This window comes from Antechinus flavipes, chromosome 4 (genome assembly GCF_016432865.1).
Source record: "Antechinus flavipes isolate AdamAnt ecotype Samford, QLD, Australia chromosome 4, AdamAnt_v2, whole genome shotgun sequence".
NCBI classification, from domain to species: domain Eukaryota; kingdom Metazoa; phylum Chordata; class Mammalia; order Dasyuromorphia; family Dasyuridae; genus Antechinus; species Antechinus flavipes.
In genome coordinates, this window is record NC_067401.1 from 48,301,348 (window position 1) to 48,319,911 (window position 18,564).

Here is an 18,564-nt window from a genome sequence, read left to right on the forward strand (position 1 = left end):
AGTCAGAAAGCAGAGATAGGATGGGGGTTGCTCCAAAGATTTGGCATATTGATTTGCTCATTTGAAATTTTGCCAATCTCTTTTTTATTATTCATAGCCAACAGCTGAAAAAGCCCTAAAAGTGTTTCATCTGGCACTCCAGGCAAACCAAGGCCTGGTCCAGCAAAGTATCTCTGGAATAATAACTCATGTTTATATAGTGTTTTAAGGTTTATGAGGTGAAGTAATATTATTCCCATCTTACAGATGAGAACACTGAATTCAACTGTCCTAGTCAAGGTGAGACTATTAGTTATTGTCAGAACTAGAATTTGAATCCAGATCTCTCCTAACGCTAAGATCAATCAATCAATTAATTCAAAAGTCTTTTTTTCAGTGCTTATTATAGAAAGGTAAACAAAAATTTAAAAATCCCTGTCCTCAAGTTGCTCACTTTCTATGGAGGGAGAGAATATGGAAATAACTGCAAATAGATGGAAGATAATTTCAGAGGAAATTATGGAAGAAATTATGGAAGAAAGATGAAGGGAAAGTGAAAAAGTCACCTCCAAAATGTATGATTTTAGCTGATACTTTTAGAAATTCAGGAAAAGTAAGAGATGGGGGTGAGAAAGGAGGGCATTCCAAGTATGCAATATAGCCAATGGAACAACATGGAGGCAGGAGATGGAGTGTCTTATGCGTGGACCAGCAAAAAGGTCAATATCACTAGACCAGAAAGTATGTAGAGGAAAGTATAGTGTAAAAAGATTGCAGAGGTAGGAAAGGACTAAGTGGAAAAAGGCTTCAAATGAGAAACAAAATATTACCTGTAAGTAATAGGGACTTGCTTCAGTTTATTGAGCTTCATCAATAGCAGAAACATCCTTATTGAGGAAGGGGGTCAGGGTGAATTGAGTTTTAGGAAAATTTCCTGGATCAGATAAGTGAAGGATGCATGATAATGTGTAGAGATATGTTATTCTAAGGATTTTCTTCCTCATCTTTTTCCAATTTCAACTTCTGAGGTCTTGGGGATAGATAGGAAAAACTAGGCAGGGTCAGATAGTGAGGAAAATAAGAGCCAAAGAAAAGAAATATGAAGGATAAATCTTTTCTGAGAAGCCTGTGGTCCATTTGGATGTTGAATATCGGCCAGGGTTTTATCTTAACTGACTATCTGAAAGTGAAAGGAAAAAATGCAGGACTGGGAGTCAGGAAGAAGTACACTGGTAAACATTTAACAACCAGCCCCTTGAGTAGAACAAACTTTTCCTTATTCTGCATTATTAAAATGTTCTTAAGTCTCAACAATCACAAAACAATAAATCAAGCCCTGAATTTATAACATTTGCCAATTTCCAATGTGTCGATGCTCACACTGAAAATTTAACAATCAGCTCTGTTAGCCACTATGAATACAGCTCTGGGTTCAGTTCCCTTCTCCCTTACTTCCTAGTTTTGTAACTTATTTTCTGCTTCTCAACCTCAATTTCTCCATCTGAAAGTTTGAAGGGGATGATCTCAAAGTTTCTCTTAATTTCTAAATCCCTCTGCTATTCAGGAAACCAGAACAAAGGAACAAAAAGAACAAAAACACATTGCTGGTCCAAACATCAGAACTGGAAGTGCCATCTTTGGAACAAAATGGAATCCATAGCTCTATCAGGGAACAGAATTTGCCACCTCTTAGTGGCTAATGCAATCAATAGGATCAAAATGGGAAATTTTTAAAAGCATATGGCCCGTTCTGAGAGAAAAAAAAAAGCCTTTCCATTTCATTCTCATTGGAAATGGGAAATAGAACAGAAAATGGAAAATGAAGCAATGGGCTAATGCTAGGAGAGTTACTAGAAAGTCAATAAGGCCACACTACAAAGGGAAGTGAGGACCACCAATAAAATGCCCGTTTCCCCATTAAAAATGGCTTGTGCCAGGTGACATTCTTTGATACCCAAGCATCATCCACTCACTTAAATACTTCGCTGAAATCTGATGACAGCTCTGGTGGAAGGTCCCCTACAAACTCCAGGACATGAATGTGGCTTGTTGGTCCCTCTGTCCTTTTCTCAGCTGTATTATCCTGTGAATACATGAGAAAAATGGACTTATCATTTCTCTGATTCTAGCGTTTTTAGGAATATTTCTTACTTCTTTGGTTTATAATGATTTCTCAAAGATGAATGACAATAGTTCCAATCTATTTTAGATTTATTTCTTTCAGTGTCGTTGCTGTTCAGTTATTTCAATTGTATGCAACACTTGTTGGCCCTTTTTGGTTTTCTCTTGGCAAAAAGTACTGGAGTGGTTTGCCATTTCCTTCTCCAGATTAATTTAGAAATGAAAAAAAAAAAAAAAACTGAGGCAAAAAGGGTTAAGTGACTTGCACAGAGTCACACAGCTAGTAAGTGCCTGATGCCAGATTTGAAATCAGTTATTTCTGTCTCTGGGTTCAGCATTTTATCCACTGAGCCATATATTCTTCTTTCCCATCCACAATTAACCTACATGGACAAAAACAATAATGGATATAGTTTCAGATTGCATTGCTGCTATCTTAATAAGACTACCACCTTAAACTATATAAAGAAAGATATATCAGAGGTAAGTCAAAAACAAGACAAGCATTTATAAAAACTGACTGCCAGGCAATGTGCCAAGCACTTGGAATACAAATGTAAGAAAAAAGAAAACGCTTACATTTTAATGGAGGAAAAGCTTACATAAAGGGAAGCTAAAAAGTAATGCAAAACAGGAAGAAATGATGAAGAAAGAAGTCCAGAGAGTTTCAAGTGGATTCTAAAAAGGAAAGAAAGCATGAACAGAGGTGATCTGGGCACTTTTCTTCAAATGGAAAAACTTATTTTCTGGAGAAATTAACCAGAGGAAGGGATCACAGAGATGGAGTGGTCCTCCAGAGTGAGAAAGCAAGAACATCACAGTGGAGAAAGAGCCCAAAGAGAGAAATAAGAAGATGATGTTGTGTTTTATCTTCTGGCATCACATTCTGGGAAAGACACTGCTGACCACTGTACACAGCATCAACAAGATTATATGATGATCAATTTTGATGGATATGACTCTTTCCAACAATGAGATGATTCAGATCATTTCCAATAATCCTGTGATGAAGAGAACCATCTATATCCAGAGAGAGACTATGGGAACTGAGTGTGGACTACAACATAGCATTTTCACTCTTTCTATTGTTGTTTGCTTGCATTTGGTTTTCTTTCTCAGTTTTTTTCCCTTCTTGATCCCATTTTTCTTGTGCAACAAGATAACTGTATAACTATGTATACATATATTGGATTTAACATATATTTTAATATATTTAACATGTATTGGATTACCTACCATCTAAGGGAGAGTGGAGGAGTAGGGGAAAACTTGGTTTTGCAAGGTCAGTGTTGAAAAATTACCCATGCATGTGTTTTGTAAATAAAAAGCTTTAATTTTTAAAAAAGGGGGAAAAAAGAATGACATGGAAAAAAAAGATGCTGCTCAGAGAAGGACAGCCAAGATGATTAAAGACCTCAAATTTATAACATATAAGGACAGATAAAAGGAGCTGGACATGATTAATGGGATGAAGAGACTTGGATAGGGGTTAGAGGGATGAAAGCTGTTTTTGAGTATTTGAAGTTCTGTTACCTGGAGAAAAGTTGAAAATTGTCTGGTTTAGCTTTGAGAGAGCAGAACCAGAAGTAATTGGTGAAACCTTAAAAGAGATAGATTTAGACTTAGAGAAAGAAAAAGTGGTTAACAAGTAGAAGAATTCCAAAGTGGAATAGGTTGCCTCAGGAGGAAGGGGAGCTCCTCCACAAAGATATCCAAATCTAAGTTGACTGACTTGCTGGTGCTCAATTTCCTAGGTACCAGGACGGACCCAAAGTGCAGTCATTTCAAGTACCACAAAGCAATAAGTAAATTTTTAAAAATATCAACAAGTATTTGTTAGGTATTTGCTATCAAGCACTGTGCTAAGCAAAGGAGATAAAGAGATTTTCTTCTTCAAAGGAAACATCTGCAATTTTCTAGGGGCTTACCTTCTATTAAAAGAAATAAGAACATAGTTGAGGATATATGAAATAACTGCAAATAAGGTTATAGTAGTCAAAATCCAAGATAGTTTAGGGAAGAAGGGCACTAATTGCTTTGGGTATCGAGAAAAGCTTTCTATAGAAGGTAATGATTTAAATGAATCATAGAGGAAATGAGGGTTCGTTAAAGTAGAAAGTGAATGCTAAGCAGAGAAGCGTAGGTATTGCAAAAGCTCATAGATAGAAAATGAAAGTCAGAATGAGAAAGCATCTAGTGTATAGGTATAAATGTCAGGAGCCTCAGGAGTAGGGTCAGATTAAAGGACAGTACCAAGAAACTAGGTACAATAGGTATTATTAATATTCTTATTTTATAGATGTGAAATATATAAATTGTCACATAATTAGTAAGTTTTATAGGAAAGATTTGAACCCTAGGTTTTTTCTGCCCCAGATGCAGTACTCTTATCTTGTCTCTCTCATATTTCTTGAGTCAACTGACTCAGTATCCCTTCCTCCCTTTCAGGGCCAAATATCTTGAGTGATGGATGCCAATAAAAATTCCAGTCTTCCTTGAATTAGTTAACCCTTCATTGATATGCCCCCATTGAGCTCCGCGACTTAGACCCTCCCCATTTGAAATAAACAGACTAGTTGGGGTTCAAAGGAACAAAGGACTCTTGATGCTCAGTCATTTTTAATTGTATTTGACTCTTTATGACCCCTTTTGAGAGTTAGGTCCCAAAGAAACAAAGGACTCTTGCTGTTCAGTCATTTTTAATTGTATTGGACTCTTTATGGCCCCTTTTGAGATTTTCTTGGCAAAGAAACTGGAGTGGTTTTCCATTTTCTTCTCTAACTCATTTTACAGATGAGAAAACTGAGGCACAGTTTAACCTTTTTTTTTTTTAAAGGTTAAGTGACTTGCCAAGAATCACATAGCTAGTAAGTTTCTAGTAAGATTTAAAGTCCAGAAGATGAGTTTTCCTGACTCTAGGCCTGGCATTCTATCCATTATGTCTCCTTGGCTGCCCTACAGAGCATTCAAGTTGGTAAATTAGAAAAGATACCTTTCATACTGCCAGGAATCATAGGAAAACCTGACCTCACTCACACCCTTTCCTAAAGATCCCTAAAAGAAGCCATTGAACCAGAGCATAGCCCAAAGGAAGGAAGCATCTTGAGTTTATTGCACTAAAAATATTCTCTGTCACAACCTGGGGCCTAAAAAAATGAACATGAGCACTGAACAGGACAGAGCATGCTGAAAAGGGGAGATCCTGGCACCTGAGGGCATGGCAACCATGAAAGCTTTCATACTTGGACTTTGTCCCTGTGATTTTGCCTGCGATACACTGCCTCTGCCCCTTTGATCTGTAACGGAGCTGACTGAATGGGCCAATTTCACAAGGATTCCAGTTAATTATGTCCTGGTAGACTCACCCTCCACAACTTGCTTCTGAATGCCTCTGTTATAACTCTGATCTCAGAAAGCATGAGATTCTACCTCCTCTGTAGCCCAGAATTGTAGTTTCTCCAATATCTCCCTTCAACTACATGTTGCTTCTCTCCAGTAAGCAGCTGAAGAACAGAGACTGTCTGGAATTTCCCTCTACACCCCTAATACTTGACAAAAGCCTCCCATACTGTAGGTGCTTAAAATATGTTTATTGAATTGAATCCTTAATACTCACCCCTCCCTTCCCAATAACCTTTCTTTTCCTGACATGGAGACCAACACTTTCACCAGCTATCATCACCTAGGAGGATGAGGGAGAAAGGAGCTCACTATACTGTACAAAAGGATCCTTGACTTGTTAACTTAGAGAACCATACATGTATGTTTATATGTGTTTATGTGTGTGTGCATGTATTATGTATGTGTGTGTGCACACATACAAATACACATTTATTTATTTGTTTTGTTGATTTTTTCCAGTTATATTTTAATCTGTTTCAACACACTCTGGAGTGTTAGTCCAAATGAGGGCCACATGATGAACACCTTTGATAGAGCCATTGGCAAGATGGACTAGGAATCAAGAATATTGGGGTTCAAACTCCACTTCAAATATGTATTAATGTGTGACACTAGGCAAATCACAACCTCCCTATACCTCAGTTTCCTAACCCGTAAAATGGGAATAATAAAAAATCTCTGAGGACTATTGTGAGACTCAAATGAGATAGTGCATGTAAAATGCTTCCTAAATCTTAAAGCTGACATGTAAATGCCAGATGTTATGATAACAATAAATACTTTTTTAATACCTACTGTATACAAGGCATTTTTCTTGATGCTGGGGATATAAGTACAAAAAGCAGAATTCTCTCTGACCTCAAATTGTTCACAAAGAGGCTTGCTGAACTAAAAATAATGTTAGATTTGGAGTGAGAGGATCTAGATTCAAATCTCTACAATTTGCTTTGTGAGTGCCCATTGGCCAAGTCACTTAATTTTCTAAGCCTCATTTCTCATCTGTAAAATGACAGAGTTAGAGTAGATGCCCTTGAAGGTCTCTTGAAGCCCTAAATCTCTATGTACATGGTCCTACTGAGGAGTTTTTTCAGAGTCTATGAACAACTATTAAATTGTCCAGAAAGACCATTTCTGAGTGACTTAAATAACATCCTATCTAGGCCCAAGACTGTATAGAAAGATGAATACATATGTACATACATATCTACATAAATTGATATATACATAAATACATAGATGCACATAGATATATGGACACATACATAGATAAATAGATATTCAGATGCATAGATACATATATGCATACATAGATAAATAGATATAGACAATAGATAAATACATACAAAAAAGTAAGGAAGAAAAGAAGGAAAGAAAGAAGGAAGAAAGGAAGGAAGGAAGAAGGAAGGAAGGAAGGAAGGAAGGAAGGAAGGAAGGAAGGAAGAAGGGAGGGAAGGAGGAAGAGAGGGAGGGAGGAAGGAAGGAAAAAAGGAAAGAACATTTATTGAGCATTTACTATGTGCAAGGCACAATGTTTTGACCTGGAAATGACAGAAACTTAATTGGAAGGGACCTCTGAGGCTTTCCTGTCCAGTTCATATCTGAATAAGGAATCCCCTCTATAACATACATGACACCTTCCAACCTTAGCTGCCTAGTGGTAGGGAGTTGAGAGGTTGTTACTCCTATTTGAAAGATTAGTAATTGAAGCATGAAGAAATGAAGTGGCTTACCTAAGGTTACACTCAAAGTGAGCACCAAAGCCAGGGCCACAGATCAGATCCCCTGTTGTTCTTTCTACTGCACTACCCTGCCCTTCACAAGTCAGTAACTCTTTCCATTTATCAGTGACAAAGGATGCAATTCAATCCCCCTTTTGCCCAGAGCTAACATTATGCTGTGTTCAGAGTGGTTGTGAGCTTTTTATTGAGATTAACCAATTCTAGATGTGAATGTAGCAGCTGAGCTCGAGGGCTTCCTGTGGAGGGGGCAGATGCTATGAAGACAGAAACATGCTCAGATAGCCCTTGTTCCTCTGGATGCTTCTGGGCAAGCTTCTCCAGGCCCAGCTGCCCTCTGCCTCCTCTGACCACTCAGTCTCTTTCCATTTTGGTCAAAAACCAAGATCTTGCCTTCTCACTCAGGCTCAAATCCAACAGGACATTCTTTTTCACACCCTCCATAAAAAAAGTCCGTACAGGCAGGAAGAGGGCCAGCCCAACAGCTCTGGGATGTCAATGGCATGAGAAAATCTCCATGTGGAACTGGATTCCATTCTTCTTGTTGTCTGAAATTATTTCTTTACATTGTCCTGAATCAGCTCAGTTCACTGGCTTGTCGGTGTCAATAAACCTTGTTAATGTGTCAAGCCACATGGAATTGGATCCCATTCCTCTTCTTTTCTGAAACTATTCCTTTGCATCCGTCCCTCCTCAGTTCACTGACTTTTGTTGGAACTTTTCAATGTACCAAGTCATATATGTGAAAGAACATCAGTAGTGAGGGGAGGAATTAGAATTTTCTCTCAGGATCAAGCATTGTGCTAGATCCCAACTCTGACACTCACTAGCTACATGATCATGGACAAGTGGCTTCTCATCTCATTTTGTGACTGGCTTCACTAAGCTCCATGTGCTTGGGCCAAGCCAAGATTGTACCCCAAGAATAGAGCTGGGTACCATAAAACCACACCAGAAAAGTATATTTGGATATTTGGAAACATCTATATTTTCCCCCCTTTCTCCCACCCCTGCCATCCAGATGTTGGTGTCATATAGACAGTAGGGCTCCAGAGGTTTCAGTCCAGTACAGTGTTTTTGTTTTGTTTTGTTTTTTATTACAGTTTGGAATAAATCACATTCAAGTACATCATTCTCCCTAGAAAATCAGTCCTTTTAAGCAAAGCAAATCCTATGACCACACCCCAAAACAAGGAACAAAACTATTCAAAAGAGTTTAACTTCTCAAATTTTTATTCTTATTAAATCAGAAATGGAACTATATTTGCACAACCAATTTTTGCAAATTTTTTCTCTAGCAAAAATAGTGAAATCATCCCACTTGGATCCTGATATCATTGTCCCAGATGGGCTTACAGAAAAGGTAGCAATAGCACCAAGAACAAAGATGAAAAATGTAGCCAGAGTGAATTAAATATTCAAAGAGAGGAGCCTTTGTGGAGACAGTACAATTGTGAAAGCGTAAGGAGAGTTTACAAGGTATCTGAAGTAGGGAATAGTGCCAAAAGCATGGAAAAACTCTTGGACCTTGTTAATTCTAAAAGAACATCAATCACTGGCAGCATGTACACCTATCTCCCCTAATATATAAAATCATTATGAGAGTCGTCTATACACAAACCATGGGCAATATTCTCAAGATTATTAATAGTAGAGATGCAGGCTTTCAGAAGTAGTATTCAACAATGGACCACTTCTTTACCATTTTGCAATTAGAAAGATGTAGAGAATATAAGCTGCCATTGTTCTTATTGTGTGTTGATTATGAAAAAAAAAAAACTGGGCTCAACAGAACAAAATATTTTACAGGGCCTTTTACAAGGTGTTGCTTCTAACGCTAAACCAACATCATTCCGTAGTCCTTAGAAGATGAAACAAAAATAACATTGCTAGTTGAAATTTTATAATAATCATCACATGAGCATACTTCCCAAAAATATTTGCCAAAGCAGGAGAAGGGGCAGCTTTGCTTCACAATGGATAGAACATCATCCATGGAGTCAAGAAAACCTGAGTTCAAATCCAACCTCAGACACTTACTGTGTGTCACTCTGGGCAAGTCACTTAATCCTGAATATCTCCATAAAAAAGACCCCAAAAAGCAATAGAAGAGCACTATAACAGAGTCCATATTGGAAAAGGATTTCCTGTGGATGGTGAAATTGTTGTTGATGACATCAAACTTTCAGAAGAGTGTAAATGCTTGTAGGAAAAAAGTTGTAATCACTAAAGGAATTGGCCTGTCCATCCGCATAGGAAAGAATAAGTGTATGAAAACTGTCTACTGCCCAAATTCCATCGTGTATGTGAATGAACACCCTATAGAACTTGTCCAATATTATTATATCTGGGACAGATATACAGATGGGCAAAAAGCTGGACTCAGAGTTGAACATGTGAAAGAAGCCTAGGAACCTGGGGTGAGAGGCCTGGGAAGAAAGGATGATAGAGTAATAGAGTATTTAGGTGAAAATCAATAGAAACCAAAAAAATTCATACATACAACACATACACATGTGTATATATATACATATAAATAATGATTAAATTTACTTATATGGAAGAAAAGAAGAGAACAAGAGGGAGGGAGGTGGGAGGGAGGAAGGAAGAAAGGAAGGGAGGAAGGAAGGAAGAAAGAAAGAAAGGAAAGAAAGAAAGAAGGAAGGAAGGAAGGAAGTGTAATGGGCTGAGGCTTGAGTTGATGCACTGAGATCCCAAGTACCTGAGGCTAAATAGTAATTGGGCCATACTCTATTAACATATATGCTTGGAGAAAGAATGGCCCCCACCCACTCTTTGTGCAAGTCCCGATGTGTTGTATAGGATATGATGATTTTGGAGGGTGGAGGCAGGGGGGTGGAAAGGGAAGCAGAAAGGGAGACTGTGGGCTGGCGTCTTGTTGCAGCTGCACACATTGCTATCTTGACCCCCCTTCACCTCCGATCCCCCTTCACCTCCAATTCCCCTTCACCTTTGATCCTTCTTTACCTTCACTAAGAATAAAGATTGATGATTTTCCACTAACCTGAACTCCTGACTCCCGCTGATTTTAAAATACGCGATCACAAGGAAGGAAGGAAGGAAGGAAAAGGAAAGAGAAAGAGGGAAGGAAAGAAGGGAAGGAGGGAGGGAAAGAAAAAGGGAGAGAAGGAGAAAAGTGAGAGAGAGAAGAAAGGGAGAAAAGGGAGAGAGGGAAGAAAAGAAGAGAGGGAGGAGAAGAAGAAAGAATAAGCATTTATAAAGCATCTATAATATGCCAGCCACTATGCTAAATGCTTTATAAATATTATTCTCATTTTATCCTCAAAACAAGCCTGGGGGCTAGATGCTATTATTATATCCATTTTACAGCTAGAAAACTGAGGCAACCAGAATTACTTGCCCAGTAAATATCTGAGTCTGGATATGCACTCAGGTCTTAATGATTCCAGACCCAATATTCTTTCCACTGCTCCACATTATTACTTATACACAGTATATAATAGGCCCTCAGGACAGAAAAAGATGAATAAAACAACATTAGTTGACAAATCACAAGACTAGCATAGATTCAGAGGGGCCATGATAGCTGCCTTCATATATTTCAAGGGCTGCCACGTAGGGGAAGAAATAAGCTTGTTCTGTTTGTCCTCAGAGGACAGAACAAGAAACTATGGGTAAAAATCACAAAGCGGCTAATACCAGTTTGAAACATGGAAACATTTCTTAACAATGAGAGCTATGCCAGTGTGGAATGGGCTGATTCCAAGAGGTAATAAGTTCCCCCGTCTTTGGAAGTCTCCAAGCAAACCTTGGATGGCCACTTGTCAGGTATGTTTTAATGACGGGTTCCTTTTGTGTATGGGCTGAACTCAGTGGTTGCCACGGTTCCTTCCAGCTCTCATATTCTGTAATTCTATTTTCTGATTCCAAGTCTGATGCTCTTCCAACTATATCTCATTTTAAAGTCCTCCTCCTAAACACACTAACAGCATCAAGTCATTCTACAATCTTGGGATGATAAGCCCATCATCAGAATTATTTAATTATTTGTGAGATCCAGATTAGATGATACATGTAAAAGTGCTCCCAAAATAATCACATGCTATCCAAGCAAAGATATTATTGTTATTTTGATTCTAGCCAATTTAGCTCATTTAGTTGAAGAAATACTATAATGAAATCATAGGTTTGAACCCTATAGGGAATAGTTAGCTTCTACAGAATCATGTAATACTTGAACTTCATCATGTTCCAAGCCATAGAATAGACCCTAAATCCTAGTCAGTCAATCCATTAAACCCTAAATCTTAGACCCTGGAGAGACTTCAAGAGAATTTTTAATCCACTGAGCCAATGATGACAACCAAGAGGTGTGGGTGAATAATCAACAGAAAAACCCTCAAAAGTACCTACCCAACTGATGAGGTCAAACAATGGTGTCAGCCTCCTATATGAACAAATTTTTCTTGACCCTATGAGCAGAGCAATAGGAGAGAATTAGGAGAAAATGTCTAAGACAAAAATCCAAACTCATGACTGAGCCGGCCATGTCTACACTACACCCAACATCTAGAGGGGAGTAAAATTCAGCCAGTCATCCAGATGTTTCCAAATATGCAGATGTTTGGCATCATGATGAGGCATAAGCTCCAGGAATTATCATTGCTGAATAGAATTTCCCCTTTTAAAGAGCAATTCATGAGCAATTATGACAACAAAGGGCTAAAAGTGAAGCTGATGGAAATGAAAACAATTATTCCAAAATGATGAAATGTAGGGGATTAAGTCTGATTGTTTAAGGCTAGTGCAAACAAGTTAGTTTTGACTAATTTTATGGGAATCTTTATGAATTTTCCTGTCTAGGATCAGGGGTTACCTGGTTGGGGGCATATCCAGAGCTGGTGGCCCTCTTTCAGACCCAATGACTTGTTGACACTAAAATTGCTTTTGACTATACCAGAATTTATTGGATCAAACAGAGATTGACTGCTTAAATGGATAGAAGAAAGGGAGGTGGAATACAGAAGAAGAAAGAGAAATGGGACAGTCACAGAGATAAAAACAGAAGAGGAATATGTAATTTGAAGAACATGGATACATGCCATTCCAGAGGTTTGTTGCAAACTGAGTGAACTTTAGACAATGTCCAGCAAAAATCCCCTTTGGCTTTCTTAGTGTTAATTATGTGCACGTGGGACAACTTGTCCAAGAGTTCACCTTAATATTTCACAGTCATCTCTGGAAACTATCTGTGCAATTCCCTCTTTTACATTCCTTAAATTTAATCTAGAGACCCAGCTTCAGAAAGCCTCTCCATTCATCTTCCATTTCATCTTGACTCATTTCTCATCTCTAGAGAGTCAGTGTGGGTGTGGTTGATAGAGCCCTGAATTAGAAGTCAGGAGATTTGGTCTCTATCCTTGCTCTGCTGATCTCACCGAATTCCCGAAGCTCAGAGTTGGACGGGATGCCTGCCTCAGAGGTCACCTAAATAGGAATCCCTTTCAATAATTAGCTGTATGACCTTAAGAAAGTTATTTTAATTTCTCTTGATCTCAGTTCACAAAATAATCTCCAAGATCCTTTCTGCCTTTTAAATTCTATGAATTTAAAATAAAATCCTGAAATTTCCCAGTTGAAAGGGATCTCAATAGACATCTAGTCCAGCCCATGACCAAAAGGAACCCCCAGTATACCATACTGTACAAGTATTCATCCATACCTCTGCTTGAAGAGAAGGAAATCTTTCACCTTCCAAGACAACTTATTTTTAGACAATGTTCATTATTAGGTTTTTCCTTTACATTAAGCCTAAATTTATAACTATTATCCATTATTCCTGGTTCTGTCTTCTAGGATCAAACATAGCAAATCAAATTCTTCCTCCAGAGGCAGATAGATAAATAGAAACGGCAGTGTATAGTACACTGGGTCTAGAATTAGAAAAATTTGAATTCAAATTTGACCCCAGACTCTGATAAGCTATGTGACCTTAGGCAAGTCACCTAATCTTGACTTCAGTTTCCTCAAATGCAAAATGAGGGTAATAATAGCACACACTTCCAAGAATTATAAGATAATATTTGTATAGTGCTTAGCACAATGTCTGCCACGTGATAGGTACTTCCCTTCTACCTTTCAAATTCCTTAAGACAGGAATCACTGATTCCAAACTACCCTAAGTTAAACATCTCCAGATCTTTTAGCTGATTTCATATAAAATGAATTCAAAATCTTTCACTATTCTGAGTTGTCTTCCTCTGGCCACTTTCCAAGTTATCCTTCTTAAATTGTGGTACCAGAACTGAATATGATACTTCAGATGAGTCTGACCATGGAATGAGTGTAGGGGGACTTTGACCTCCTTATTCTTGGAAATTGCATCTCTCTTAGAGTCACATTGCTGATTCACATTGAGCTTGTGGTCCACCTAAACTCCAGATCTTTTTTAGACAAATTGCTGTCCAACCACACCTTTCCCTTTCTGTGCTTATGAAAAGGAATTTTTTAAGCACAATGATAAGATCACATTTATCTCTATTGCATTCTGTCTTAGCAGATTCAACCCAATGCTCCAGGGGTATCAATGTCAAATAAGGAAATAAAGGAAGTGAGGGAAGGAGGGAAGGAAGGCGGGAAAGGGAGAAGAAAGAAGGAAGGGAGGAAAAAAGGAGGGGGAAGGGAAAGGAAGGGGGGGAAAGAAGTGAAAGAAGGAGAAAGGAGAGAAGGAGGGAGAGAGGATAAAGGGAGGAAAGAAAAAGTACCATTAAACCCTACATTTAGGAGATACAGTGAATATAGTTCAGGAAATCTGAGTTCAAACCTGACTTCAGATACTTACTAGCTGTGTGACCCTGGAAAAGTCCTTTAATCCTATTTGTCCCAGTTTCCTCATTTGTAAAATAATCTGGAGAAGGAAATGACAACCACTTCAGTATCTTTATCAAGAAAATTGCAAATGAGATCACAAGGAGGTAGACATGACTGAAAAATAAAATATAATTAAGGATCCCTACAAGCCACTAATTGGTAAAATGTTAAATTATCTATATTTAATGTATTTATTTTGTTGGGTATTTTGCAGTTATATTTTAATCTGATTCAGGTTGCACATAGAGACATTGTAGGCTTTATGTGACTTGTGGGTTACATGTCTGACACCTTTGCTCTAAATAGCCAAGATCTTTTTTTGATTCTAACCTTGTGTTGACTATCCCTCTCAGCTTTACATCATCTGTGAACTTGATGAAAATGTCATCTATGCCTTTAGCCAAGTTAAATGGCCCAGAAACAAACTCAGATCCCTCCAGTTTTCCCTTGGCTAGAAACCTCCTAACAAGCGTCCATTGAAATACTAATTATGAGTCCAACCACTCAACCAGCTCTGTATCCAGCTAATTGTCTCATTGTCCAGTCTTCATCTCTCCATCTTCTCCTCAAGGATGGTATGATAGACTTCTTTATACTTTTCACTAAAATCTTGGTAAACCATGTCAACTGCAATTGGTTGGTCTATTGGTTAATAATCCTGTCTCCAAAAAGGAAATAAGATGATCACTTATTGAATTTCATCTTAGAAAATTAAAGCCATCCTGGAGCTTTGTGATTGCCGCTTTCTTTTCTGGATATTCATGAATCATACCTACGATGGCCTGATCTAGAATTTTATCAGGTATTAAAGTCAAACTCACTGGTCTTTCATTTGCAGATTCTGTTCTTTTCCCTTTTTTGAAAATCACAACAATATTAGCCTGTCTCTGGTTCCATAACACCTTTTCTTCATGATCTTTAAAGATATCCCTGGAAGGATCTTGGTGATCACATTTTCCAGTTCTTCCAGTATCCAATGATGATATTTACTGAGGCCTAATGACTTGAATTTATCATGGATAATTAGGTACACTCCTTGTTTATCTTAGATATTAATTCTATCAACCATTTTTATTCTATCATTCCAGTGCAAGAGACATTCTCCTTAGCTAGGAAACAAATGAAATAAGAATTGGGCATCTCTACTTTCTCTCTGTTGGCAATTGTCATTATTCCATCCACTCAAAGCAGAGGTCCAATATTCATTCATTCTTCCTTCCTTTTTTCCTTCCTTTCTTCCTTTCTTCCTTCTTTCCTTCCTTCCTTCCTTTCTTCCTTCCTTCCTTCCTTCCTTCCTTCCTTCCTTCCCTCCTTCCTTCCTTCCTTCCCTTCTTCCTTCCTTCCTTCCTTTCTTTCTTTTTTTTTCTTTCTTTCTTTCTTTCTTTCTTTCTTTCTTTCTTTCTTTCGGTTCTTTGACCCAATATGGCTAAGAAATCCTTTTTACTAGCTTCCCTTGCCAACCACACAATTCATTTTAAATTTCAAACTCCTGCCATGATTGTTATTGGACCATGTCAGATTCTTAAAGTAACCTTCTATTAATTTGCCAAATTAATTAACATTCAAGAAAGGCTTCAAAGAATACAGAATTAAAGGGTCAATCTTGGAATCAAGAAAACTTAGGTTTAAGACCTAGCTCTGTAAACCTGGACAATCTTTAGAGTTTTCACCCTAGAAGTTCCCTACACCTGTGAAGTCCTAAGTCCATACTTTTTTAGTATGCAAAATTAAACCAATGCAAATAAATCCAGAGATTTCTCAGTTCAATTTTTTAAAAAAGAGATCTCTTATTTTTATTGTTGTTGTTCGCTTATTTTTCAGTCATGTCTGACTCCATGACCCTATTTGGGATTTCATTGGCAAAGATACTAGACGGTTGGCCGCTCTTCTCCAGCTCATTTTACAGATGGGGAAATTGGAGACAAACAGAGTTAAGGGACTTGTTCAGGGTCACATAGCTAGGATATGTCTAAGGCTGAATTTGAACAAAGGAAGATGAGATTTCCTGTCTCAGCCCCAGCAATCTTTCATTACACCACCTCCCTGCCCATTTTTTGATTATTTAGTAATTTCAATCATGTCTGAACCTTTGTGTTCCTTTTGGGGGTTTTCTTGGCAAAGATATTACTGTGGTTTTCCATTTCCTTCTCCAGGTCATTTTATAGATAAGGAAACTGAGGCAAACAATTAAATGACTTGCTCAGGATCCTACAGCTAGTGTCTGAGACTGGATTTGAATTCAGGTCTTCTTAACTCCAGGCCTGGCATTCTATCCACTGCACCACCAAGCTCTCCCTCTTATTTGTAGACAGAAAAAGAAAGGGAAAAAAGGCTAACTTTTATTTGCCACTTTCTGAAGCCTTTAACAGAAATAGAAAGAAATCTGTGAGTGAGATTATGGATGGAAAATATTTGGAAAGGCTGGAAATCCTGTGAAATGTAATTCTGGATTTCCATCCATAATGCAAGAAGCAATAAAGAATCCTAAGCCAACAATTTGGTTAGTGGGTTTTGCCACATCACAAGAAACACTTATTTGATTACAGGTTCTTTTGCATATTATCTATATTACTACAGGCTCTGATGGAAATCAGTCGACACATGGACCAGACAAAACCAACACTTACTCATCAAGCTTATTGGAGATAGAGGCACATGAAAATAACTAGTGAATCACGTTTAGATCATTGAGAAACATCTCAGATCATTTATAAATATTTCCACATATACACACATCACTGAAAGGAAAGTTGCAAAACTCCAGTTGTACAGTGAAAGTGAGAATTTTCCCTATAACCTCTATGTCCTCAAAGGGCATTCTCTCCTACTGTTTTCCACCACATCTCTTCTCTGATGGGAACCACTGAGGTCATTCAGTACAATCTTACATTCTGAAAATCTAAAATAGCAAAACAACAGACTAGGACTAATTTATATCCTCAAAGGCTACACCCAATGGATCCCAAACATGAAAGCTAAAAGCTGGGAGTCAGAAGTTGAAATAAACATGCTATGATCTCCAAAGATAAGAATATGATGAATATAAAGAAACTTTTGGATTATACTTCAGTGTTCTAAATAACACTTAGAAATGTGGAGGAGAAAGAAGGATTAGATCTATTAATTTATCTCTATAATGGATTCTCAATTTGAAAACTCACTTCACCAAAGCAAATCTACACCTGCTTTAAAATCTGTAGTTTTATAAAGTTGCCTAAAGCACTGAAAGATTGTTAGTCAATCAATCAACATTTATTAAGCACCTACTATGTGTCAAGTGAGACAGCTAGGTGGCTCGATAGAGCCTTCCTAATTGCAATTCTGATCTTCTATCTACTATAACATGCTCTCTCTCTCTCTCTTTCTTTCTCTCTCTCTCTCTCTCTGTCTCTCTCTGTCTCTCTGTGTGTCTCTCTCTGTCTCTCTCTTTCTCTCTCTCTCTCTTTCTCTCTCTCTCTCTGTGTCTCTCTCTTTCTTTCTCGCTCTCTCCTCCCTCCCCTCCTCTCTCTCATAGATTTATGTAACAAATATACATGGGCAGCTATATGATGTAGAATCCTAGAGTCAAGAAGACCTAACTTCAAGTCTAGCCTCAGATACTATCTGTGTGACTCTGAACAAATCACTTAACCTTGATTACCTCAATTTCCTTATTTGTCAAATGAGATGGAGAAGAAAATAGCAAATCACTGCAGGATCTGCCAAGAAAACCCCAAATGGGATCGTGAAGAATTGGACATGACCGAAATACTTGAATTGAACAAAACAAATACACATATTCAAGAGAAATGCATTCCCATGTTGGTCGTGTTCAAAAATATATGTTTCATTCTGCATTTTATATCAATTACATCTTTTCCAGGGGTATTCTTAATGGTTCCTCTTACTTCTTGAAAGAGAAATGATGGATGGATAAAAGATACAGAACAAGACATATTTCTGGACATGGCCAACACAAGAATGTGTTTCATTTTACTCTAAATATTTGTTATGAGGATTTTCCTTTTGGGGGAAAGGAGAGTAGATGGGAGGGAGGGAAAACAAGTGCTCATTAACTGAAAAGTTCAGTTGTTGCTTAGGAATTTTTCAATCTTGTCTGGCTCTTCATGATAGCATTTGAAGTTTTCTTGGCAAAGATACTGGAATGGGCTGCCATTTCCTTCTTCAGCTCATTTTACAGATAAGGAAACTGAGGTAAATGGGGTTAAGTGACTTGTATATAGTGAGTGTCTAGGGCCAGATTTGAACTCTTGAAGATGAGTTCTCCTAACTCTAGGCCTAGCACTTTATCCACTGCACCACCCAGCTGCCATCTTATAATTAAATTATATTTTTAAATTAATGATACTAATAGGATTACCCTTTGCAACTTATACTCTACATTAAAAGTGCTCCTAGTATCAAGTGTTTTGCACAGTTTAGACAACTTTAATAAGAATAAAAAAATCAAATTGACATAGTACTTCAAGATCTG

General features: G+C 37.8%; 1 long non-coding RNA gene across 1 annotated transcript in view; it reads right to left on the reverse strand.

Moving 5' to 3' along the window:
* LOC127559268 (uncharacterized) overlaps positions 1 to 11,692 on the reverse strand; it is a 35,200-nt gene extending 23,508 nt beyond the window's left edge. The window contains exons 1-2 of the long non-coding RNA XR_007953094.1: positions 11,634 to 11,692; positions 1,953 to 2,062 (exon numbers count right to left, since the gene is read on the reverse strand). This is a non-coding gene — a long non-coding RNA (uncharacterized LOC127559268). The remainder of the gene's footprint in view (positions 1 to 1,952; positions 2,063 to 11,633) is intronic.
* Positions 11,693 to 18,564: the final 6,872 nt, after the last annotated feature.